The sequence below is a fragment of the Manis javanica genome, chromosome 3, assembly GCF_040802235.1.
Source record: "Manis javanica isolate MJ-LG chromosome 3, MJ_LKY, whole genome shotgun sequence".
In the NCBI taxonomy this organism is placed as follows: domain Eukaryota; kingdom Metazoa; phylum Chordata; class Mammalia; order Pholidota; family Manidae; genus Manis; species Manis javanica.
Genome location: NC_133158.1, coordinates 86,754,218 through 86,781,229, shown reverse-complemented (window position 1 = coordinate 86,781,229; position 27,012 = coordinate 86,754,218). Strand labels below are relative to the sequence as shown.

At 35.0% G+C, this 27,012-nt stretch overlaps 1 protein-coding gene across 1 annotated transcript in view; it reads left to right on the top strand.

Annotated features, from left to right (window-relative positions):
* The window catches only part of HTR1F (5-hydroxytryptamine receptor 1F), a 128,603-nt gene that overhangs the window by 75,320 nt on the left and 26,271 nt on the right, over positions 1–27,012 (top strand). The gene's annotated exons all lie outside the window — the stretch shown is intronic.

The following is a 27,012-nucleotide window of genomic DNA, read 5'->3' as shown; positions in this document are numbered from 1 at the left end:
CATTTAGGGTGATTATTGATAGGTATGTACTTATTGCCATTGCAGGCTTTAGATTTGTGGTTATCAAAGGTTCAAGGTTAGCTTCCTTACTATCTAAGAGTCTAACTTAACTCACTTAATATGCTATTATAGGTTCTTTTCTTTTTCTCCTCCTTTTTCTACCTCCTCCATTCTTTATATATTAGGTATCATATTCTGTACTCTTTGTCTATCCCTTGATCAACTTTAGGGATAGTTAATTTAATTTTGCATTTGCTTAGTAATTAGCTGTTCTACTTTCCTTACTGTGGTTTTATTATCTCTGGTGACAGCTGTTAAACCTTAGGAACACTTCCATCTATAGCAGTCTCTCCAAAACAGACTATAGAGATGGAATTCTCACAGCTTTTGCTTATCTGGAAATTGTTTAATCCCTCCTTCAAATTTAAATAATAATCTTACTGGATAAAGTAATCTTGGTTTCAGGCCCTTCTGCTTCATTGCATTAAATCATCATGCCACTTCCTTCTGGCCTATAAGGTTTCTGCTGAGAAGTCTGATGTTAGCCTGATGGGCTTTCCTTTGTATGTGATCTTATTTCTCTCTCTGGTTGCTTTTAACAGTCTGTCCTTATCCTTGATCTTTGACATTTTAATTATTATATGTCTTGGTGTTGTCCTCCTTGGGTCCCTTCTGTTGGGAGATCTATGGATCTCCATGGCCTGAGAGACTATCTCCTTCCCCAGATTGGGGAAAGTTTTCCGCAATTACCTCCTCAAAGACACTTTCTATCCCTTTTTCCCTCTCTTATTCTTCTGGTACCCCTATAATGCAAATATTGTTCCATTTGGATTGGTCACACAGTTCTCTCAATATTCTTTCATTCTTAGAAATCCTTTCTTCTCTCTTTGCCTCAGCTTCTTTGCATTCCTCTTCTCTAATTTCTATTTCATTTATCATCTCCTTATTTTGTGATCTCTTTCAGGAAGATTCATGAGGTTGATTACATTTGACTCTTTCTCTGGTGTATTTATAAGTTTGCTTTGAAGCAGGTTCCTTTGACATTTCATATTTGTATGTGGCACCCTGTGCCCAGAAGCTCTACTCTCTGGAGCTGCTCAGCCCCTGGAGCAATGTTGGGGGTTGCAGGGGAGCAGTGTTGGTGCCTGGGGGGAGAAAAGAACTGTTTCCTGCTTACTGGCTGCTATGCCTGTCTCCACTGCCTGAACCAGTGGGCTGAGCACACAGGTATAAGCCTCTATGCTTTGCATTTGTAGCTGCTATAGGTGGGGTTTCCCTCTGGCTGGCCTAACACCAGAGCAGGGTATGCCATTTTGTGAGCCAGGTGTGGGCTGTCCAGGAGGAAGGCACAGCAGGCTGAGTATCATGGAGGGGGGCCTTGGAGCTGTGTAGCCAGCCAGGGGGCTGGGATGCCTGGAGATTATGAAAGCTCCCAACCTGCTGGGCAGAGTGCACCCAGACAATTTTATCTACCTGTCCTTTCTTCTGAGCAGTAAGCTCTGTTTAATCCTTGCCTCTTTAGCAGCCCTCTCACTGTTAGGAAGTCTATCAGACTGCCCACCTTTCTTTAATCCCAGAGCAGCCAGATATGGATCCCTGTTTTCCACAAGTAGCTAGAATCTCAGTCTCTCCATGTATTCTGCCTTTCTTAGCTTTCCAACCCCCTAATCACAAGAGCACCATGTAATGTAGGTTTGTGCTCCCAGAGCAGATCTCCACAGCTAGGTGTTCATCAGTCCCAGGCCTCCACTCCCTCCCCACTCCATTTCTCTTGCTCCTGCCAGTGAGCTGGGGTGGGGGAAGGGCTTGGATCCAGCAGGGCCATGGCTTTGGTATGTTACCCTGTTTCGTGAGGTTTATTCTTTTCTCCAGGTGTATGCAGTTTGGTGCAGCCCTCTTCCTGTTGCTCTTTCAGGATTAGTTGTATTAATTATATTTTCGTATTATATGTGGCTTTAAGAGGAAGCCTCTGTCTCACCTCTCACGTTGCCATCTTTAATCTCCTATCTCCAAAATTGCTATTATTGGAAATTTGCCACAAATGCAAGGTGTAACGTAATACTGCTTTAATTTATGTGCAAGTCAAGTTCCAGAATGTCATGAACATTTAAACTTGAAATACATTATTTACTCTTTGTTTTTTCAAAAAGCAGATATATATCATTTCATATTTTAAGGCATGAGCTTATGTGAGCCCCTCTCATAGCAATACAGTCATACATATTCACATTCCTTTGACAATTCTGAAATTAGAGAATCTGAGTGGATAAATTTGGTATTGATAGATGTCATAAGTGAAGTTGAGCCTTGGAGGTTCTATGATTCCCTTAAAAGGTGCTCCCTACAGGTGGCTCAGTGTTGACTGTCAAGTTTAACAGGAGCCTCCAATTAACCAGATACTTCACTTTAGACAATAGATCGAATTAGGATATGTTAGAAAAATAGATCAAATTAGACAATAGATCAAATTAGGATTAATTAGAACACTCTTCTAGGAACAATGTATTTCCAATTGCCCTCTTGTCAGTTGCCCACCAAGGCTCAGATACATATGCTCCATGGCACCCTGTTTTTCTCTTTATGAAAACACTTACAATACTCTAATTATTAGTTTTATTTACATGGCCCCTATACTATGGACCTTTTGAGGAAACGTTGCTCATTAATCTTTGTATTCTAAACTATTTGGAAACCCTAGATGGTATTTTGTATTTGGAAATCTCAAATGACATGTTTTATAAAACTATAAAACTTATTATTTGAATAAGGAAAAAATGAATATGAGCCTTTGTGGAGCAAATTTATTCTGATTTTTCTTTATAACCATTTGTGCCATTAGTGCACATACAAATTAGGATTTGCAAATACCTCAGCTGAATTATTGCTTTTATTTATTTATTATGCAACAAACATTTGCTGATGCCTATCTTATGCAAAGCATAGTGCTAGATATTGGAGATACAAAAGTAAATTAAAACAGGGAATAGTGCATAAACAAATAAGCCTTCAATGACTTGAATACACATTAATTTATCAGTTAATTTTACAGGTGGTGGTTCTACAGTGTATGAATTTTAAACTATTTTTTAAAATGCCACATCAGAGGTAATCATGAAATGCGTAAATAATCTCCACTAGTGCTTTACTGAATGATTTTGTAAAATTACTTTCTGTGCTTAAATTTTGTGTACAATTATCAATAGTCCAGGTAATCTTCATTTGCTTTTAATTGAAATATATATATATGGGATGTATGTACCATATTTCTTCAGCTGTGTGGTAAAATTTGTGAATTGAATATGCTTTATTTGCATGGCTCTAACTTTTCTAAGTGATAGTTTAGGTGATTTGGGATTACTTGTTCATATACTTCTTTAAAATTTCATGATTAAATATGATTTTCTGTGTCTCTAAAATGAATATTTTCACTTGCATAGATATAACTCCTTTGTAAAGAGTTAATTAATGTATCAGAAACATGCTGTTTGCCACAGGGCATATGAAATCTTGCTACCCAGAAGAAATATTGCTGAAATTAGATGCCTTCCATAGGTTTTGATTCTCCTCATCTTATTTATGTTTCGGTTTTAGTCCTTTCATTCTTTCATTCACTCCTTTATCTTTTATCAGCTTACTTTTCCTTCCGCAAAATAATAAGCACAGAAAGTAGGCAAGACTACCATTCATCAGAAGAAAAGGAAAACCGTAACTTGTACAGAAGGAGAAGGAAATACACCTTGTGTATGTGAGAGTGCAACATATCAGTTACAGGTGCCAAGAAAGCTACTAATGAAAAACCACCACCTGAGTCAAATAGCTCCTCAGAGCAGCTTCATTTGTGATAACGTAGTGAAAGCACAGACATTTTTATTTGCAAAAATGCAGTGTGTGGGTTCAGAAAAATGATATATCTTAATCTTTATATTACCCTGTCAACTAGAGATAAACAGGGTTATGAGGCATGATGGATTTAGATTTGAAGAGTGGGAACATTAGTGAAACAGGAATCAACTAGGGTCTGGAAGCAAGTTTCAACAGTTAAGGTGCTTCTCATTCAATGTTGGTAGCTGCAATGAGAGCAACAGTAACTAACAGCTGTGAAAAGTACGTGGCACCTGGCCCTTTACTGGTAGAGCAGGTGCAGTGGTGCTCAGCAAACCAGTGCTAGAGTTCCTCATCGGGGTGGAGCATCTTCCTGTTGCTAGCTTTGGCCTATGGAAACACAGTGTCCTGGAAGACAGGAGAAACTCTCCCTAACGCCAAAGTGAAAGTCAGTGACTGACTAGTGCACGAACATGAACTGCAATTCTTGTACTTCCAGGAGGACGATTCTGAGGTGATATTTACGCCCCAGCTTGTGTGATCAGAGACAGCTGCCCTCAGTGGGACTTTGCAGTGTGCCTTCTTCCCCAAGTCCCTTGCTGGTTTCTCCCAGGATAACTTTCTTAATCATAGCTTGCACACGAGTCTTATGTCAGGGTCTGTTACTGAGAAATCCAACATACAACATGCCACTTTACAATAGTTACTTCCTTCATATTCCATCCACATCAGCCCTAAGAGGGGAAGTTAAGCAGTTTCCCTTAAGAAGTACAAAGTTGGATTAAAAGTTTAGGGTGTCTGACTTTAAAACTCATGCTCTTAACCATTACTTCACAAAATCGGGACCCTAAAGGCAGAGAGCATTGTGAAGTGTATTGACAAGGAGCCAAAAACCTAAGAGAAAGAAGAACAGTGGGGAGCTGCAGTGACTCCTCCGTCCTCCCATCCCTGCCTGTCAGCCGGCGGCTCTTTAACCAGGCAGCTTGGCCTCACACTGATGGCTCCTTAAGAGTTGACTTTTCCCTCTTCTCTCCTCTCCCAGAAGACAGGAAGGTGCACAACTTGATCCCATTCTCCCCAGCTTTCACCTAAATCATTCTACCAGGGTGAGGCTCCTGCAGTGGGCCTGTCCTTGCTGAGGATTTCCCACTGAGGCAGACTGCTTTGCTCAGTCAAGAGCAAATTGGAAACTCACAACTTTAAAATTCCTGACTGAAAATAGTCTGCCAAATGTATTCCAATTAAAATGTATAACTATCAAACAATCTAGAAAAAATCCATTATGGTGTTTCATTAATTTTGTTTTGTTCAACAATAGGGTAAAGTTATAAAATTATGAGAGATGTCATTAAATATCTCCATGTTAGAAATTGGCTTAATGGTTGCAAATGAAATGATTTGTGCAAGGCAATTACTGTCTTTAAGGAATTTAGGGTTAATAACATTTCCCATATTTTTAAGGTTTTCAATATTTGCTGATGCCCCCTATCATATACTCTAAATAATGTATTAATACTCTGACAAGTTTTACACATAGGAGAGCTTTTTTAAAAGACACAGTTGTACATTCAGGACCTAAAATTAAATGTACTGTTTTCTGTTAAAACCTTTTAATATGGAAAATTAAACAAACAAAAGTAACTAATTTGTAAATGATACTATAAAAATACATTTTTATTGAAAGATTAATAATTTATTTCTTCCACAGGAATCTAAGGCTCTATGCCTTTTTGAATTTTAGTCTTTTTTCCTTTAATTCATCATCTAGTCATCAATTCCACTAAACCTATAGTAAGGGTTTCCTTTTGTAAAATAAAGGAATAAATGATTTAGAAAAAAATTAATAATTTTGCTTTTTTATAATTACTCCAGTGAGAGTCTCACCAGAGAATGGAGGCAAAATGTGTAATGTTTTCTGAACACATGTTGCAACAACTGTTCTGGAAGATAGTGTAAATTCTAAAATATATAACAAAGAAGAGCTAGAGCAAATTTTGAAGCACAAAAATACATAGTTTAAAGTTGATATTATACATGAAATCATGGAATATTAACAAGTGAAATAAATTTTGTTTGGGGTTCAGAGCAGCTCATGCTTTTAATAACAAGCCTGTTTTACACACAAAAAACATGTAAATACATAAATCCATTCATTTTGATACTAATTTAATTTGAAAACAAATCATAATGCTGACTTTGGGAAATTAATTTTTCCTTTCCTCTGATCTATGGTCTTTGTACTTTTGGTAATAAAAATGTCTTATTAAACCAGTAAAAGCAATACTTATAAAAAATGTGAAGTCTGATTGACTCACAAACTTAAAAGGAACTTATAGAATCTTAATTTATTCATATTTGAGGAAATAGTGGCATATATTACTTTATATAAACTATGCAAATATTGGCATTTGTAAAGTATTTGAATAAGAAACAAAGAAATACAACTTGAAAATATTGAACATAGCACTAGTGGGAGTCAAAGGATTATACTCAATCTTACATAATACTTTTCTAATGTTCTACTTAGAATTTTGAAATATCTCAAAGTTATCCTTGTAAAAATCAGTTGTTACTGTATTTTTCTGTAGATACAGAAAGCAAAAAAGATAAAGCTGAAATGGCACTGCCCATTTTTAATTTACTGTTGCTAGCTCATTGATAAATTTTGTTCTTAAATTAAGTTCTAAGAATTTTGAAGATTACTAAAGAAATATAATCAAAGAACCTATAATCCTGTCACCCAAATACAAAGCATACTATAGAAGTTGAATGTAGTTGTTATTTATAAGAATAAAACAAATACAGGTTTTCTAACTTTTCTAAAATCAAATATTTATTTTATTTATTTACACTAAAAAAAGTTGAATATTCTTATAAATATCGATTAAAAGATAATTCAGGTATATACTAGTAAACCTAGGGAAGACATAAACAGGAAAGAAACAGTAGGTTCTTTCCCTAAATATTCTGAATTGTTCATTTGTAATTTGATGGCTACATTGAGAATGGTCATAGATTTTTGAGTCTAAGAATACTTCTGGTCTTTCTCTTCAAGTGTTTCTTTCACTGAATATCTTTCAATCCCTCTTAAAATGAAATCTATATATGTATAGTATTATCAAATGCAGTTATTTTTGCCCTCAAAATAATATTAATGCCATCACAATTTTCTTCTGTTACTCATTCAGAGTAATTTGGAATTTCCATTACTGGAAAGACTATGCTAAAGAGTGGTCTTTTGCTTTCAAATTGTCTTTGGCTCGATGTTAAAGTACAGAGAAAAAGTGGTTTCGGTACATAACTTAAGATAATATGAACATATGTGGAATGTTAGAATTGTTCTGTCTTTTAATTAACAAAAAATGAATTCATCCTCTCAGACTTACATTATAATTAAGTCTAGCATGTAATTATTGATACTTTTCTCTTTTTGTTCAGTGAACATTAGAAGAACTATTACAAATACTGTATTTATGTAATCATAATATTAAAAAAATAAATATTTTTGTTAGCTATAACCACAGGTGTCAAAAGTACTGAAAATATTACAGAAACTCTATAGTATGATATTTAAAAACTTGAATTCTGGAGTCCTAAAGACCAACAATAGCCACTTTCTAGCTGAAAACCCTTGCAAAAATTATTTAAATTTTCTAAGCCTTATTTACTTCATCTGTAAAATGGAATAACACCTTCCCTCCAAGATTTTGGTAAAGGTACACTGAGATAACATATATTAAATTTATTATTAATAAGAATAATTACCATTGAACTTGATTAATAAAATGCTTAATGCCTCTTCAATACATCCAACTAGAATAGTAGTGTTACTATAAATTTGGCTTAATATTGAAAAATCAGAGTTTGAGATCATCAAGACCAAATCTTTTGCTGTGTTAAAATTGATTAAACCATTCATATGTATGGTTTTGTCGAAGAATGAGAAAAAAAAGTTTCTTATCTAGTAATACCGATGTTAGATCCTTACTTCACTGAAAAAAATTACATTCAAAAAAATACTATAAAACATTAAGACTTATCCTGACATTCTGGAGGAATAAGAAAAAGTAAATATGGTTGACTCTCAGTTCTGCAATTTAGGCTGACTCTTTTCACTGTTTCATTCATTTTGTCTGACCTGCCCCCAGTTTTCAGAACAACCTAGTTAATTATTATATTTTCTGTGAACTCAATGGATTTGAAAGACCAAAAGGCAGCTACCCTTAAAAAAGGAAGAGGTCACCAACATAAAAAGGCCCCAAGACATTGTGCTGTGTCTAAAAATTCATATCTTTGTCTTGCTATATTACTTCTTCATTAAATCCATTTAAGCATAACTTTAAAGTCTCAAGTAAGATGAGGATATAGGGGAAGTCACATTTCAGTTCTCCTGACAGTTGGTATCCTTTTCTATATGCTGCTTTTTTAATGTCACTATTTCAGTACTATTCTGTGAAGATTTTAATTTTTAATATTGTTTGCACTTTGATAGCAATACCCACAACCATGTTTTAGAGCCTTTCTTTAGGGTACTTAATAAAACGCAGTAACACTTTTAACTTGTTAAACAGTAAAACCTTACTCTGAGCCTATATACTAAGGTATGTAAAAGAAGAAGTATATTTATTTTTAGATTAGTTACATATTAGATGCAAATTTTGTATCTCTAAATTCAATCAATATCTACCTTAGCACTGCTTAGTTTTTGGAAATGACAATTTTAAAGGAAATTCTCAAACCAGACTCTGAACTTTCTGGAGTGTGTGTGTAAATTTGAGCTTCAGAACCAAAAGAGTTTGTGTACACACAAACTAGCAGCAGCTTGAATGTATGAATGTACATCTCAAGAACAGAAGGTCATATTAGGAAATGAATCCATGTCTCTTTTGCCCCAGTCCTTGGGGAAGAACAGCCTCCTCAGAAAGATAGAGCACTGTAAAAGATGGCCAAATTCCACCAATTCTGATACAAGTATTAAGGGAAAGAAATGACACTGGGAAAGTAAACAGTTTAATGACAGGTTATAAAGTTAAGATGAAAAGCACTGTGATCTTTCTTCTGTCTCATGGACTCAGAAGGACAGGCTGACATTCTTCTTATTGCTACTTGCAGATCTTTGCTCCCTGACTAGACTCCAAACACCCTTCATCTTGAAGACCACACCATCTTCTTTGTATCAGTCTTCCTATAACCTCACCATTACCATCTACTGACCCAAGGGTCAGAGGTCAGAGATTTTTAGAATTTCTCTGGGTAAGTCTTCTTTTTCTCCCATTCCTTGTTAGAACCCTTGGGAATTCAAAACAGACAATGTAGCCTCACAGTTACCAGTTTGAACAATTTTTGTGTATATTCTGTTTTTCCTTGTCACAAGTATAGCTACATCTTGGACTTCTACTACTACTCCAGTCTAGTCCACTGGAAAACCTAACTCCAAAATCTGGTATTCTAAAATTATCTTTCTTTCTTTCATACTTCTTCCTTCAAGCATAACAAACCCTTAATTTCTTCTGATCCTTCTGTTCATCAGTATGGCCCTGGTTTTACTTTCTTCTGGGTTTATTTTGGACCTCAGTAGCAATGTCAGTTATACTATTTCAAGCCCCCCACTGTCTCAAATTCCCAAAGCTAGTGACCAGCCTCCAAAACCTGGAACTCCTGTCAGTTGTACCCCTATTCCAGTACTGCTGGGTATAAGTAGAGTCAGTAATATAATGATCACTATGATTGCAAACTATAAGCTTTTGCATACTGTTTTATCAAAGATGTCCAGTATAGTACCTGGACCATTATATTATTTGTACCAACATGAATACATTAAAGTTTACTGTGTGCTAGGTACTCTACAGTTTAAATGTATCATTTTAGTTAAGCCTCTCAACAACCCTAGGAGATAGATACTATTACCATTCTCATAGTAAAAATGATCAAAGTAGGCACAAGAAGTCAATACCATTCAATAAATTCTTGCTACAGAAACTAATCAGTGTATCTAGGCACAGTACCCCAGACTTATATTTTAACAGACTTTACTTTTTAGAAGAGTTTTAGGTTCATAGTAAAACTGAGTAGAAGGCACAAAGGTTTCCCTTATGCCCGTCTGGTGCCTCCATTATCAATATTATAGCCCCCTCCATTATCAACATCCCCCACCACAGTGGTTCATTTGCTATGATTGACAAACCCATGTTGACACATCATTACATCCCTCAATCCATAATTTACATTACAGTTTGCTCTTGGTGGTGTGTATTCTATGCGTTTGGACACATTTATAATGATATGTATCCACCACTATAGTATTGTACAGAATAGTGTCATCACTACCCTAAAAATACTCTATACACTGCCCCTTTATCCCTACCTGCCACCCCAACCTCTGGCCACCACTGATCTTTTTCTGGCTCCACAGCTTTGCCTTTTCCAGAATGTCATGCAGTTGGAACCATACAGTGCATAGCCTTTTCAGATTGGCTTCTTTCACTTAGTAATATGCATTTAAGTTTCCTCCATATCTTTTCATTGCTTGATAGCTTCTTTCTTTTTAGTGCTAAATAATATTCCATTCTTACTTATCCATTCACCTTCTGAAGAATATCTTGGTTGAAATTTCATTTTTCCAAAGTGGTATTGACTCATATCCTCTCAAGTTAGAGTCCCATTATCAATGATTTATAGGAGACAAGGTCATATTCTAAACTGATTCAAAAAGATCAGATTTGTACAAGACATGTTTATATTTTCCTACATTTTAACACCATTTTCTTTATTTCATTATTTTAACAAAGCAGTAATTAAACCCTTAATGTTTACCAGTTTTTATTCCTGTTCTTTTAGTTTCTGAAGTATTGAATCCATCCCCAAAGGGCAACCAAGGCCCCCAGCATTTCAGAATCCACTAATTCACTGTAGATATTGATATGGAAACAGGCTGACTTTGAGAAACCACTCTGAATCTCAGTTTCCCAATATGTAAAATTCACGTTAAAAACACTATCATCCTTGTAAGACTACAATCAAGAGTACAAGATATGATAGGTGCTTACAAGTGCCAAAACATTGCTGGAAAGAATCAGTAAGATACAATCAGTTCTGAACCCCAATAAGGAAACAATACCTTCAAGGAGATATTTTAAAACTTGTTTCTCAGTTTCTTTTGCCTATTTTGCAACTCACATATGCACTTTTTTGATGAAATTTTGGAAATGGATGATGCATGAAGCAGAGCTAATTACCAGGAACTGGTAATTGTTTTTTTAATATTTGTAATCAGCATAATACATGCTCCAAGATGGTAAAAAGCAATGTCTCCACCGTCCTCTTCTCAGGCCCAGTTGCTTTCTCCAGAGGCAACTACCTCTGTATACTCCTGCACATTTTTTTTCCTGGCAGTTACACTATTTTCAGCCATTTAGAAAAAGAAAAATTACTTCTTACATATATTTTCTTAAAAACTATTTAAGCATGTTCTCCACCAAAATATGCAGTAACAAAGAAACATGAGGGTATGGGTTCCCAGAAACCACATAACCAACCCTTGAAAGAAGTTAATGGAAGTTCCAGGGTAACAATTTGTAGCAAGATTAGAAAACAAACATGCTATATTGGAGCAAGGGGCAGTGGAGTCCCTAGAAGGTTATCTGTGAAAGAAAAAAATTACTAGATGCAAAAATTTGTGTGGACAGTTAAGTCCAGAAAGATGAGGGTATTGTGAAGCAAATTGTGCAAGCAAAAAGTAGGGAAATGACTCCAGGAAAAGCAAAAACTGAAATGAGAGAGACATGTAATATTAGTAGTCATTTGTTCTCTAATAAATAATATTTACATATTATGTAAATATTCATAATTATAAATAATCAAATACATAGCCACAGTTATATGTAATTACAAATAATCAAATACATAACCACAGTTATACATTTGATATCCAACTTTTAGAATCAACCTGCACTAAGCTCTGTGAACTTAATCAAATACATAGCCACAGTTATATGTAATTATAAATATATGTAGTTATAAATAAATCAAATACCTAGCCACAGTTATATGTAATTATGAATATATGTAATTATAAATAAATCAGATACATCGCCACAGTTATACATTTGATGTCCAACTTTTAGAACTAGCCTTTTCTAAGCTATGTGAACTTGATGATAAAATTGAATTTAAATGTTATGAAATTGAACAAGATAAAAGTAGAAGCTCTAAGGTGTAAAATAAAAGGAAATTTAAGGGGTCAACAGGAATGTAAATATCCTCATTTCACACAATAGTCAAAAAATATTTTTTGTTAATGAAAGCAGAGAAAATTGACAAGATGTTACTTAAAGCCACAAAGATAACCAACGAAACATTTTAAATACTGGTATAAATATGTAGGGAGAATGGGGCATAGAAGGTCAGATAACGGAAGGAATAATCTAAATGATTATTTGTTATAGCAAAATGTCAGTAGGTTATTTCCAACCTGAGTTTTTAAAAAGTTGTAGGAGGAACTTATTAAATGTCCAGTTCATTTGCCTATCTTCAACACCTTGTGTCACTCTCATCCTGTTTTATGCCTTGTGTTTGCAGATCATCATATCTTTACAGTTTCTCCAGGATAAACTTGCTGTACTCTATGCTGAATCCTGCATGTTGAATACTCTGGGCTGTGGCTACCTCTGCTTCACTGTCTCAATTATTATGACCCCATCTGTTTTGTTTTGTTTTGTTTTTGCCTTATTTACTTTATGAGGGATAATTTACATAAGATAAATTTTATACATTTTAAATGTAAAATTCTATGAATGTCAATGGTTGTATGTAATGCCATGAAACCACCACCATATTCAAAATACCACCTTCCAGGTTCCTCAGGCCTCTCTGCAATCTTTCCCTTCCTTTGTCTCTGGACGTAGGCAACCACTGATCTGCTTTTTTGGCACCTATGTTAGTTTACATTTTATATAAATATATAATATAAAACGTACCCTTTTTTGTCTGGCTTCTTTAACTCACCAAAATTTTTAGATTCATCCATGTTGTTCCATGTATCAGTAATTGATTACTTCATATTAATGAGTAGCATTCTATCATATGAATGACATATGTTGTTTCTACATTCACCTTGATGGACATTTGGGTTTGTTTTAGTTTAAGATTATTATGAATGAGGTGGATTGAACATTCATGCACAAGGCTTTTTGTGTACATATGTTGCATTTCTCATGAATAAAGACCTAGCAATGGAATGGCTGGGTCATGTGACATGTATAGGTTTAACTTATTAAAAAGTAAAAATAACTTTCCAAAGCATTACTCTTATTGATGGTGCATAAGAATTCCACTTGCTGCATATTCTCACCGATTGGTGTTTTCCATCTTTCTAGTATTAGCCATTCTTATGATAATCTTATTATCATTTTAAATTAAATTTCCCTGATGACTAAGATGTTGACCATATTGTGTGGGATTTGGGCTAATCAAGTAGCTTCTTTTGTGAAGTAGTGTTTAAATACAGTGTCCACTTTTTAAAAATGAGTTCTCTGTCTTTTATCCAGGTATGAGATCTTTATATATTCTGGATACAAATATTTTGTCATTTATATGTCAAATAGATATTGCCTCCCATTCTGCGGCTGGACTTCTTGTTTCTTGAGAGGGTTTTCCAGAAATGAAAAGGTTAAAACATTGAAAGCCCAATGTAATGATGTTCTTTCACTATGGTTTGTACTAATTTATCCTATCTGAGGAAGCTTTGCTTTAATCTACAGTGACTAAGATTTTTCCTATGTTTTAGTTTAAAATTTTTGAAGTTTGGCTTTTACTTTTATGTCTCTGATCCATTTCAAGATATTTTTTATGTATCTGTGAAGGATAGGTATTCCTTTTTTTCTATATGGATCACTAGGTCTTCCAGCACAATATATTGAAGAGACTTTCCATGTCACCAGTGATTTGCCTTGGCATCTTCAAAAACCATTGACCATATATGAGTGGGTCTCTCCCAGGCTCTTTAAAGTATTCCTATGATTTATATGGTTAACTTTTCACCAATACTACACTGTCTTTTTTACAAAAACTTTAGAATAAATCTTGAAATCAAGAACTGTATATCCTTAAACTATGTTCTTTTTAAAATTAGATTTAACTTTCCATATAAATTTTAGAATCAGCTTGCCAATTTCTACAACTGATCCTACTTGAATTTTGTCTGGGGATGGTGTCAAATCTATAGATAAATCTGGGGATTATTAACATCTTCATTATACTGAGTCTTCAGATCCATGTCTTTCTGCTTCTTTAGCTCTTCTTTAAATTTCTCTCAACCATGTTCTGTAATTTGCAGAGCAGATGGTTTGCATGCCTTCTGTAAAATTAATTCCTAAATACCTTATGTTTTTTGTGTTCTTGAAAATGACTTTTTAAAATTTCATTTACCAGGATATAGAACCACAATTGACCTTATTAACCTTGTATCCTGCAACTTGACAAAATTCACTTATTCTGATAGTTGATTTTTAGATTCCTATACATTTTCTAAGTAAACAGATGTGTCATGTGCTAATAGAGAAGGCTTTACCTCCCACTTTCCAATCCTTATGAATTTTATTTTCTTGTCTCCCTTACCATGTCTATGACATACAATGTTGAATAGAAACTGTGAGAGCAAGCTTCCTTGTTTCCCGGCTTAGGAGAATAACATTCAGACTTGTCCAAGAAAGCATGATATTAGCTGTGGATTTCTAATAGATACCTTTTGTCAGGTGAACAAAGCTCCCTTCTCTCCCTTGTTTTCTGAAAGGTGTTTTTTTTTTTAATGAGTGTTGAATTCTATGAAATATTTTTTCTGCTTCTATTGAAATGTTAGCACAGCTTTTCTCCTTCATTCTGTTAATGTGTTGAAATTCATTGACTGGTTTATTAATGGTAATGTAACTGCATTCCTGAGATAAATCCACTTGGTCAGGCTCTGTTCTCCCTTTTAAATACTGCACGATTCTATTGCTAGTATTTTGATAAAGATTTGAACATCTAGGTTAACACAGATATTGGGAAAAATACCTGGTTTTATTTTTGTTTTAATGTCTTTCCCTGGTTTTTATATCAGGGATATGTTGACTTCATGAAATAGCTGGAAATGTTCATGCCTCTTCTATTTACTGAATGCATTTTTATTAAATTTATATTCTTTCTCCTTTAAATATGTGATAGAATTCACCATAGAAACCACATAGAGTTAGAGTTTTCCTTGTGGGGAACATTTAATGACTAATTCAGTTAATTTCATTGATTCAGGTCTCTTCAGATTATACCTTTTTTTTCTTGAGTGAGCTTTGGTAATTTTTGTCTGTGAAAGAACTCAGTTCTTTTTCCTTCCTATGTAAGGTTCTACTGTGTGATTTTTTTTCCCCTGTGAGTGTCCTTTACTACTCACACAAAACACTTTGCTTTTAACATTCTGGTCACCAAATGTGTGGAGGTTTGTTCCCACAATAATAAGCAAGTATTCAGCACCATCTGGGTGGCCTACAATTTAACTCAATTCTGACACTACCTACCTGAAGACAGTGTCAGATCTCATAGGCTAAGGCTCAGTCTCACAAGACTGTCCTGCATCCCTACTTCAGATGCCAGTCACAAGCCCAGGGTGTCATCTGGTTTTATGACCAACTGGCCATAGGCTGGAGGTTCCATCAGCTCCCTCTTCACGTTGGATTAATTTGCTAGAGCAACTCACAAAACTCAGGAAAATGCTTACCTACATTTATGAGTTTATTAAAGGATATGATAAAGGATACAGATGAACAGCCAGATGAGGAGATACATGGGGTGAGGTCTAGGAGCGTCCCAAGGGCAAGAGCTTCTGTCCCCTGCCTAGCTGATGTATGCAGAAATTATTAATTATTAACTCCATTTCCAGTCCCTCTCCCCTCTGTGGAGGGTGATGGATGAGGCTGAAATTCCAGCTTCTTATAGTGACTCAGTCTTTTCTGGTGACCAGTCCCCACCCAGGAGCTCACCCAGGGTCACCTCAAAAGAACAAACAATGCTCCTACTGTCTGTGTCAAAAACTGGGGGCAGATTAATATATATTTTTTCTATTATCTCATAATGTCTTTCAAGGAATTTAGCCATTTTATCTACATTGTCTGATTTGTGACATTATTGTTTCTAATATTCTCTAATTATTGTTTTAATCTATGTATGATTTATATGGAAAACCCCTCTTTCATTTCTGATATTGTTGATTTGGGTTTAACCTTTTATTTTTCTTGATCAATCTAGAAGTTTTATTTTTGTTGACCTTTTCAAAAAACACTTTTGACATTGTTAATTTTATTTTTGGTTCTTTTTGTGTCATTGATTTCTGCATTTTATCTTTATTTCCTTCCTTATATTTACTTAGATTTAGCTTGCTCTTCTCCTAATTTACTGAGACAGGACCTTAAATTTTTTATTTTTAATATAAGCAATAAGCTCTAAATTTTCCTCTAAGAAGTTTAGTTGTCTCCAGAAATTTTGATGTATATTTTTATTATTATTCAATTCAAAATACTTTTATTTACCCTTGAAATTCCATATTTGACCCATGGGTTTAGAAGTATGTTGTCTAATTTCCAAATACTTAGAATTCTACTAAACATTTTATGTGTATTATGCAGTTGTTGGGTGTTCCATAAATGTAAATTTGACCAGGTAGAAATTGTGTTGTTTAGATCCTCTGTGTTCTTATTCTTCCTGCTTCATCTTTTTTGTCTCATTTTTCCATCATTTGATGAGGTTTTCTTTTTAAACTTCTATTATGTTGTCTTTTTCTCTCTTTAATCCTTTAGTTCTGTGTGACTTTGAACACGCAGAACCCAAAGTAGGATTGTTAACTCATTGAAAAATGTGTGAAGTCCTTCAATAGTTAATGACCCACAAGACACATTCCATAAACATTAATCTTTAACTACACCTTTTTCTAGTACATTTCTGCTACATTTGACACTGTTAATCATCATTTTTCTTAAAAACCTCTTCCCTTGGTTTCTGTGATAGTGTATTCACTTTATTTTGTCATTTGTCTTCCCAATCTACCTGTGCTCTATCTGCTTCACAGTTAGAGGTGTTACCTCATAGGATCCTGTGTTAAAACTGTTATTTTATACTTCTCCCTTGATTATTTTATCTCTGCCATCACCAAAATGCATATGGTACCAACATCTTCTTCAGCTCTGAACTTTCTCCTGAATTTTAGATCCATATTGTCAACTGCCTGTTGAATATTACCTCAAGGTAAAATTCCAGCACCCCAAATTGCATATGTCTAAGTACAAACTCATTACCTTGACTACTGCACTGAAACTATTAAATGATTTGAATTACACATCTACATTGTTTGACATAAACAATGCCTCAGTCACTCAAGGTAAAAATATTCACACTTGGAAGAAGGCAATGACCTGTAGTGGTTAGGACTAGAGGCACTAGAGCCAGACTCTTAAATTCATTTGTTTGCTCTCCGAGTTTCAATTCCTCCATCTGTATAGTTGGAATAGTAATAATGCCTAAATCCTAGAACTGTTGAGAGGGTTAAATGAGACCATGACTATAATACAATTAGTATGCCATAAATTTTTGCCAGCCTCATAGTATTGAAGTTCTCCCTTGCTTGCTATACCCAGTGCTGCAGCCTGGCAATTTGAACTCTTTGTCTTTTCAATAAAAACAAATTAGAAAATTTTGCAAATTAGAAAAAAACAAATTAACATCCAAAATTAAAGAATAGTTTGAAAAAATGTTTCAGTTACATTGAGAAAGGGATAGTTTGCTTTAGTTCACTTTATGAGACTTCAGACAGTGTTAGTATGAAAGAGACAAATATGATATGTAAAATATGCCTTAGCAAAAGGATTTAAGACATTGCTGTGGGAATATTTCATGCTGTTTTGATAATGTGATTTTCTTAGTGCAATAATTAAATCTACACTGAAATGTGATGTGAGACCACCATGTTTAGGGAGGGTTACAAACATTAGAGATTAAATAGGAATGACTCAGTAAGCTAACTAATGAAATAAGTACATACAGTACCACAACTAAATACAAATATCATTTAAATAGGCAAAGTTACCAAGTTTCAAAGTGCTCAAATTTATTGGACTCAACAGCCATTTAAAAACTTGAGCTTGTTAAATAAAAAATAACATTTACATATTTCCTTTGCTTCTTTATGGAAATAAAGTTCATATTGATCCCTAAAAACAGTGGTTCTCAGCCTGACTGCACATGACAATCACCTCAACAGTGTTTTAAAATCCCAGTGCCACACCCCAGACCAATTAAATTAGTATATCTGGGACTGAGCTGCAGCCACCAATATTTTTAAAAGTCCCCAGATGATTTCAAAATGGCAGCCAGCAAATTGAGAACAGCTGCCTTTTCACTATTTGATGAGCCTCCTGTGTAGCCCTGTGAGAGGTCACTGATCTGCAATTTGGAAACATCTTTGATGAGTAATAAAACAAGTGGTCTAGTTGTCCAGGTGAGTAAGAAAAAAAGAACCATTTCTGCTGTAGAGGGGTAATTCTGAAAACTGATGGAGTAGTCTGGGTAGTTCTAGGGAAGCAGAAGCCAAAAGAAATGGACTTTCAGGGGATTCCTATGAGTAGGGAAAGAATATGGGTTTGAAGCCCAAAGAACCTTTTTCAGATCCAGTTATGCCAACTTAACTGGATTTATGAAAATAAAGAAATCACTAAAGTTCTCTGAGCCTGTTCCTTCATCTATAAAAGGGTATAATGCTTTTGTTGTGAGGATATTATGAAAATCACATAAACGAGCCATATGAGACATGTGGTGCAGTTTCTATTATCATAGTAGATACTCAACAAAGTTTATTTCCAGTTTTCCTTTTCTCTCATCCCTATGCCTTCCCTATTCTCTGTTCCCTGTTACTTGATGTCTTGCCGGTGGGTTTGAGCCCCGGACAAGTTCACTATGGATTCAATGAGACCGAAAAAATGACAGTGGAATATTCTTGGGGTGAAAGGGTTTATACCCAACTTTATTCCCATGGTGGCAGGTCAATCCACTAGAATCCTGTCCACTCAGAGCAAGTCTGCATGCAGCAAGCTGGTCTCTGCCTCTGGGCCTCTCTGCCCCTGCAGCCGTCTCAGTCTCTGCCCTCAGTGCTGCCACCACTCCAGCCTCCGCTCTCCTGCAGCCGTGCAGCAGCCCAGAGCACTGAGCGGAGCTCTTTATACAGTCAGTAGCAACCTACTCCCCACACGTGTGTAGTGAGCTAGTCAACCAGGGCCAGGTGAGAATCCTGGCCACAGGAACTTTCATTTTATCCATACTACCCCTCCCTTCAGAGGCACCCGTTAAGTTTAGTGGGTCATGTCCAAGGATCATAGCTTGAGAAATATTGCTGAATATTAGTGATGACTAGTCAAAATCCAGAAAACTGATTTTAACTTGCTCCTCCTTCTCATTGGAAGAGAACCCATTCCCAGCCAACTCAGATGAAAGGAAGAAGCCTAAAAGTCACGGGAAGGTTTTAAAGTCAATTCCGAGATGAAATGCTAAGCTAAAGATTTACAGTTGAAAGTGTTATCAGGATTGCAGTTAATTGTGCTGTTGAATTTTTCTTATTTTAATATAGTATGTATAACCATAGTATCTAGTGTCTTACCCAGAAAGACAACTTCTCTGTATGCAAAAATTATACAACTGAATTCACTGAGGGTTTTTTTTTCATTTTGTAATCTAAAATATGCGAAATAAAGGAGACAGCATAAAAGAGATAGGATCTAAAAAGGAATGGAATGTACATAAATCCTGCCAAATTTGGGTGTGTTAGCATGATCAAGTAAAATACAGACACCAAATTAAATTTGAATTTCAGGTAAACAATGAATATTTTTGTAAGTATAAGCATTCTAGACATGCTGAAAAAAGTATCCATTATTTATCTGAAATTCAAATTTAACTGGGCTTTCTCTATTGTTTTTATTTGTTAATGCTGACACTCTGAATGTGCTAAATAATTAAATTGCATCAAAAATGACATCTATAGAATACAAGCAATAAAACAGATAATTTTTAAGCTTTCAAATATTAACATGCCACAACTGAAAAGAAAGGGAAAGGAGACAGCTTTGATTTTTTTTTTTTGCAAACAGACAATAAAAATTACAGTGTGTCTAGGAATGCAGAATAGCTAATTTGTCAACTACTTAGAACAGCAAATATTTAAGGGGAAAATAGAAAATTAATAAGCAAATCTTAATTTTGTGAAATTGCTTTGAGAAATAGAGATTAATACAGTGAGAAATAACTGCATAGAACATTTTAATCTGCAATTTTTTAAAAAGTCATAAACCCATAAACAACTTTTATTTAAATAAATGTAATATTCCTTTAGCATAAAACTAAAGATAAGCCAAGAGAAAAATTCATATGTAAAAAGAAAACATGAACTTCATTATACGTAAGTCAACATCTGAGAATTGTCAGCTGTTTTTAAAAATAAAAAAGGAAGCTCAATATATATCTGTTATGGATTGATTCATTATAGACATCATAGACTTTAAATTAGCAAGATATGAAGTAATCAGAAATTCTTTTGAACACTAAAGTATATCAATTACATTGATTAGCATTTTATTTCAATATTTATACTCCTCAGATTTGTATGAACAGAATTTCTGTAGTATCTAACTCATGGAGAAAAAAACAGAAACACAAATTACAATTGACAATTTGCATCGTCCATGTCAGGAAAGACCATTTTTAAATAACCACAACTAAATTGTTTCCTAATAAGCTCTTAAGCAAATGCAGACAAATCCCTCTCCACTGCCACCCAGATAGTCTCTCTTTTGCTCCTACAGTTTAACCTGATGATCTTTTTCTACAATAAATATCACTTTAGTAACACTAAAAATTATGTTTCATTTTTTAACTTTCTTCATAAATTCCTGATAAATCAAATAATTGTATGATTTCATCTTTTTCAGTAATTTTAACTAATTTCCCAAATTAGTTAAAATACTGATTTTATACTCTGATAATGGTATTTTACTAAATTTTTCAATAAATGAAAAATTAGTAGTTTCAGGCAAAAGTTAGTAACACATTTACCCTTTCTATCCAAATAAATCTACCAAATGTGAATTATTGGCCTTCTTATTCACTGAAACATCCTTGTTTTCTTGATTTGTTTTTCATAGTTGAGTATTTAATAAATAAGCTAAATTTTCCCTAAGAACACTTTCATTTGCCTCAATCAATTAGAACATGTGTATAGAACTAACATGTAGTAACTCCTAAATAAGGATTGCTTTTGGACATTAGTCATAAATATTTATACTATTTCTGAAAAAGCACTGCATTTGGGAAAAAACAGTTCCTGCCACAACTATCTCTAGAAAAGCTTCTTTTTTTTTAATGTTAGGTAGGAAGGAGATGCTGAACTGTCCTGACCTGCCTAATTCACTAAATGTGAAGAATTTGAGAAACTCGGAGTTACCCTCACTAAATCTTATTTCTTCTTAAGTTGAAGCCTGCAGAAAACAGCAAGCCATCCGCTGAGTGTTGTGTTCTCCACGGACACATTAAACTATTGCCTTTACACTGCAAGGTTCAATTCCCCCGTTAGACATATCTGTCAGCTAAAATGTTACCTACAACCTTGGTTCCTGCACAGGAAATCCATGATTTTGTAGTTCAGAACTAAGATTTGGGTTTATGACGCTTCAAACTCCATGGCAGTGAAAACATTCCAGAGCCAGACAAGCCCCTTGAGGTTCTTTCCTCCTAAAATTGATTGCATAGCAGAACACAGTTATCACAGTTTCCTGCTTAGTTCTCCTGCTGAAAGATTTAGATTAACTTTTCTCAAAGAGGCAAAATGGAGGGAAAAAAGGAGGGCAGGCAAAAAGCCTGGCACTATAAAAAGCAGTTTAATTAGAGTAATTTCCTCTGGGAATGCCTTGATATCATCTTACAAAGTGACCTAGAGAGGAACAATTAACCACATTTCAAAGAGATGGGGCAACATCTGTGCCAATTGCCCAAAACAGTGTGGCCATCAGGTACTCATCTGATCCGTTTCCTCTGTGCCTTGGAAGAATGCCAAGTATTCAGCCTCTTTGAGGAATCTTTTAACAACAAGTATGCATTAAAATGCAATAACATTGTCCACAAATACTAGAGTATGAAAGTGCAATATAGTCCATATCCTTACTCTGAGTCTTCTCATCATCTACTGGGTATACATTAGGCCAAAGTAAGTCACTTCTAAGGCTCTGATGTCATTTATTTACCCTAACAATAAAATTTACCCTAACCAATAAAATTATCAACCTCGAGTAATCAATAATTTAATTCTTAGGTACTACTTAATATTTAGATTTAGTTAACATTGTTTGGGGGAATCACCTCTTCTCTGAGATTCCTTTGCCATCTACTGTCCTTCCCCCAAGCCATACTCCTGACTCCATTCTGAGGGTGACATCTAATGACACCTTATTCTAAAACCAATTCAAACTTTCTCCTCAGAATTTATCAATAGGGCAGGGAGATACTGAGTCAGCTAACTGCTAGATGAAGCAGGCTCTTGAATGGAAAAGTTATACAACACTGAGTCTAGGAATTCATATTGGTTGACATACAAACAGAAAAAGTAAAGAAAAAAGAAAAGACAAATGCAGACAAGGGAGACCATTGGAATCTTGAAAGAAAGGAAGATGATCCCCCTTTCCATTTCCCTTTCCAGTTCCCTGAGGGGCCCAACTATACTTTATCTCCTGGCCTCATGTGATATCAAGTCACCTGTTCTAATGAGCCCCTTTTCTTAAGCTGTCTGATTGGATTTCTTTTTATATAAGCAGTCATGTCCTTCATAAAGCCAGATCAATTAATAATGTATTAATTCAATTAGTAACATGAGTTTGCAGAAACACTGAATTAGTGGCAAACATTTCTATGCAAATAATATCCTACATTATATAGCCTTTAAAAAGATGTTCCAAAAGCTACTTAATAGATATTGCCTATCATTTTTTGCACTATTAACTTACTTTTTTCATATATATATTACAAAAGTAAACTTCAGTAATGTAAAACTTCACTAACAACAAAGGAGGTAACTAATGTCAAATTATAAATAGAGGCATGGAAATTGTCAGACTGAACTGAACCATACAAAACCAAAGCAAGATTTGGGGGAAGATGCTATCTCCTTCTGGACCTTCCATACAGACAAGAAGCGTTTCGATCATATACTACCTTCTTAAATTCAAGAACACTGGATAATAATAATATCTTTGGGAGGATAACTGAAAACACTCCCTATGAGCAAAAGATTTTCCAAGGTATTTTAAGGATAGTAAACAAACACAGAATTAATATAAAGCTAAGTATTATACCCACAGAACACTAGTTTTAGATGGCTTACTCCGTACAAAAGTTAACCAGGAGAGGTCAAGGCATTGAGTATCCATGTGCCCTTGAATTGTCCTCCAAGTCAATGCCATACTGACTAAGACTTTCGCTTCCCAGGAAGGCCACATCAGCTGAAACTAACACTACTTTTCCCTTACCTCCTGTGTATCTCAGTTGGCTTCTCGAATTCTCTACTAAAATGTCTTTTAGGGACTTCATATTATGTCTTCTTCCTCGACAGAGTAGAATACCAATAGAAGTGTGTTGTGTAAATATTTTCTAAATCATTCTTTCTCCCACTTTTGTGAGTTTTTCCATCCAAAGGAGAAAATTGACAGCTAAATATAGGTATTTTATTGCATATTAAGCTTCAACTTTGATAGAAAAATAATCATCTGTCTCATGGACATCTTTTGCATTGTAATTTCATCATTTTAGACAACTGAAATCTGACAGAAAATGGTAATAAGTTCAATTTTAAGTTGATGACTCAATCCAAATGACAAAAATAAACTCCATTAGTGATCTAAGAATTGAAATAAATATGTTAATTAATTAGATTATTTTACATGCTTTTTAAAACTCATGAAGGACAACTGTGCTTTGACAAGGTTTAGAATATCTTTCAAATACATTAACTCATATACTTAAGTATTCTACTTGCTGAACCCACAAATAAGGCTTTCTTGTAGACTTATTTACATGATTTATGGACTTGGAAACCTCCTATTGCCATTTAATCATTAAAATTATAACTTGTCTATTCTAATATTAATTAAATTTAAGTAGAAATGGGTAAATGACCTTTATTTAACCCCTAATAGTTACTCATGTTCATGGTTTTGAAATCCTTTTTGAGCAAAAACATCAGTACTTTGCTTTGTTGTTATACTCCGCAGATGAGTGAAATCATTTGGTACTTGTCTTTCTCCACCTGGCTTATTTCACTGAGCATAATACCCTCTAGCTCCATCCATGTTGTTGCAAATGGTATATGTTTTCTTCTTATGGCTGAATAATATCCCATTGTGTGTATGTACCACATCTTCTTTATCCATTCATCTCCTGATGGACACTTAGGTTGCTTCCAATTCATGGCTATTGTTAATAGTGCTGCAATAAACATAGAGGTGTATATGTCTTTTTGAAACTGGGCTCCTGAATTCTTAGGGTAAATTCCTAGGAGTGGAATTCCTGGGTCAAATGGTATTTCTCTTTTTAGTTTTTTGAGGAACCTCCATGTTGCTTTCCACAATGGTTGAACTAGTTTACATTCCCACCAGCAGTGTAGGAGGGTTCCCCTTTCTCCACATCCTTGCCAACATTTGTTGTTGTTTGTCTTTTGGATGGTGGCCGTCCTGACTGGCGTGAGGTAATATCTCACTGTGGTTTTAATTTGCATTTCTCTGATGATTAGTGATGTGGAGCATCTTTTCATGTGCTTGTTGGCCATCTGAATTTCTTCTTTGGAGAAGTGTCTGTTCAGATCCCCTGCCCATTTTTTAATCAGGTTATTTGCTTTTTGGTTGTTGAGACATGTGAGCTCTTTATATATTTTGGATGTCAACCCCTTATCAGATATGTCATTTATGAATATATCCTCCCATACTGTAGGATGCCTTTTTGTTCTAGTGATGGTGTCCTTTGCTGTATGGAAGTTTTTTAGTTTGATAAAGTCCCACTTGTTGATTTTTGCTTTTGTTTTCCTTGCTTGAGGAGATATGATTATGAAAAAGTTGCTCATGTTTATATTCAAGAGAGTTTTGCATATGTTTCCTTCTAAGAGTTTTATGGTTTCATGACTTACATTCAGGTCTTTGATCCATTTTGAGTTTACTTTTGTGTATGGAGTTAGACAGCAGTCCAGTTTCACTTTCTTACATGTAGCTGTCCAGTTTTGCCAACACCAGCTGTTGAAGAGGCTGCTCATCATTGTATAGATACCTGTTGTTTCAACTAATAATGTATGAATTATAAATTAAATTTCCAATCCATATCTGCCTCCTAGATAATTACATATGTACTGTCTTATATGTTAATCTTACTGTGTTTGAAATTATCTGTTACTTTCACCAGGACCCTATCCTTTCCCTTCCCCCACCAAATTTCTTTTTTCTGTGTTCCCTGTCATGTATATGGCATCATGATCCAACTGGCTGCCCACCATGGAACATTGAGTCCTTCTAGGCTCCTCCTTCTCCCTCAAGCTTCATCTCCTCCCAAATCAAATTAACTGTCAAATCCTGTCATACACTAAAAAGGTGTTTAAAACAGTTTTCTGTACTCATCCCCTTGATTCATTTCTTGGCTGGAGATTCATTGTGTCTCACCTAGACTACTTAACAATTTCCTCTCATGGCCTCTACTTTTTGCCTATTCTGCTTCATATTCTCTAGTGGCTTTCCATGGCCTCCAGGATTATAGTATATAAAGCTCTGCTTTCTGTCCAGCTTTTCAGCCTCAACTGTCATAACAATTCAAATCATTCTCCTGATACCTCAAACCATACTCTTCCTGATACCATAGCTTAGAAAATTATGTTCTCTCAAAAGGCCACCTATTTCCCAAACCATCTATTGAGCCAGTAAACTCGTTCTTCAAGTCTTATCTTAAATTTAAACTCCAGTGTAAGGTCTTTTCTGGTCTCTCCACGCAGAACTGCTTCAACCTCCTTTGAATGAATAATCATGGCTTCACTTTAATATGCTTACTAGTGCATGTAGCACATAGTACATTTCAGGTTTTAAGTACTAGCTTCATTCTCAGCTGAAGGTATTTCAAGAAAGGTACTTCAAGAAGTCCAATGGAAAATAAAAATAAAAATTCCCCTTGCTGGGAGCTCCCACATTACTAGCATTCACTTGCCTTTGGATACATGTCCACTACCAAAATAATCATTGTTTTTCTGCAATCATTTCCAGGAAGTTTCTATTTTTATTATCAGTCAGGTTCCCAAGAGAAAATAGATGGCAAACTCAAATTAGGTTGATTCAAGAGTTTATTTACAAAGGGACTAATTACAAATATGTGGTGTGGGCTGGGGCACCATAATCAGTACTGCTTGGCATCTGGTCTGTACACCATGGTTAGGATGAACCTAGGTGTCACATTCCCACATGAACTGGACCCAGACACAAGTCTCAACAACAACTCCTCCAGTGCTACCTTGGCATGCTGGGCAGCTGTAGAGCAGCAGGTGTCAACTGCTACTAAAATTGCTTCCACCTGTCTGCTCAGCAGCCAAATTTAGCAGCCATGTAAAAACCATATCCAGGCACTAACACCCACTTTAGTGGCACCCATGAAGGACATCTCTGCAGACTTGTAGTCTCAAGAAGTAGAGATTTCTTAACAGCAGCAATAATGTTCATCATGCTGAATCTTCCCTCAACTGCTGCTGAACTAACAGCAATTATATTCAAAATCCTGAGATTTTTCAATATTCAATATCTCTATTGCCAATTCTCAGTAAAATAAGAGGATGACTTTTAATACTTGTCTTCATTGACTTGAACTAATTAGCTTATTTTAAAATGTGTATTTTTATATATACTGCTGGTAATAGTTTCTAATATTTGCCAAGCAATACAGAAGGATTGTAATATTCTTAATATTAAATAGACAACATGTATGGCTGTTAACATCTCTACTATTAAAAAAATAAAAGGTTTATAATGTCTGGAAAAACAAATTTTAAATGACCACCATAAGCCACTTATCACAGTGCAGTAATTTGTAAAACCTGATAGTGAGCTCTTTGAGAAAATG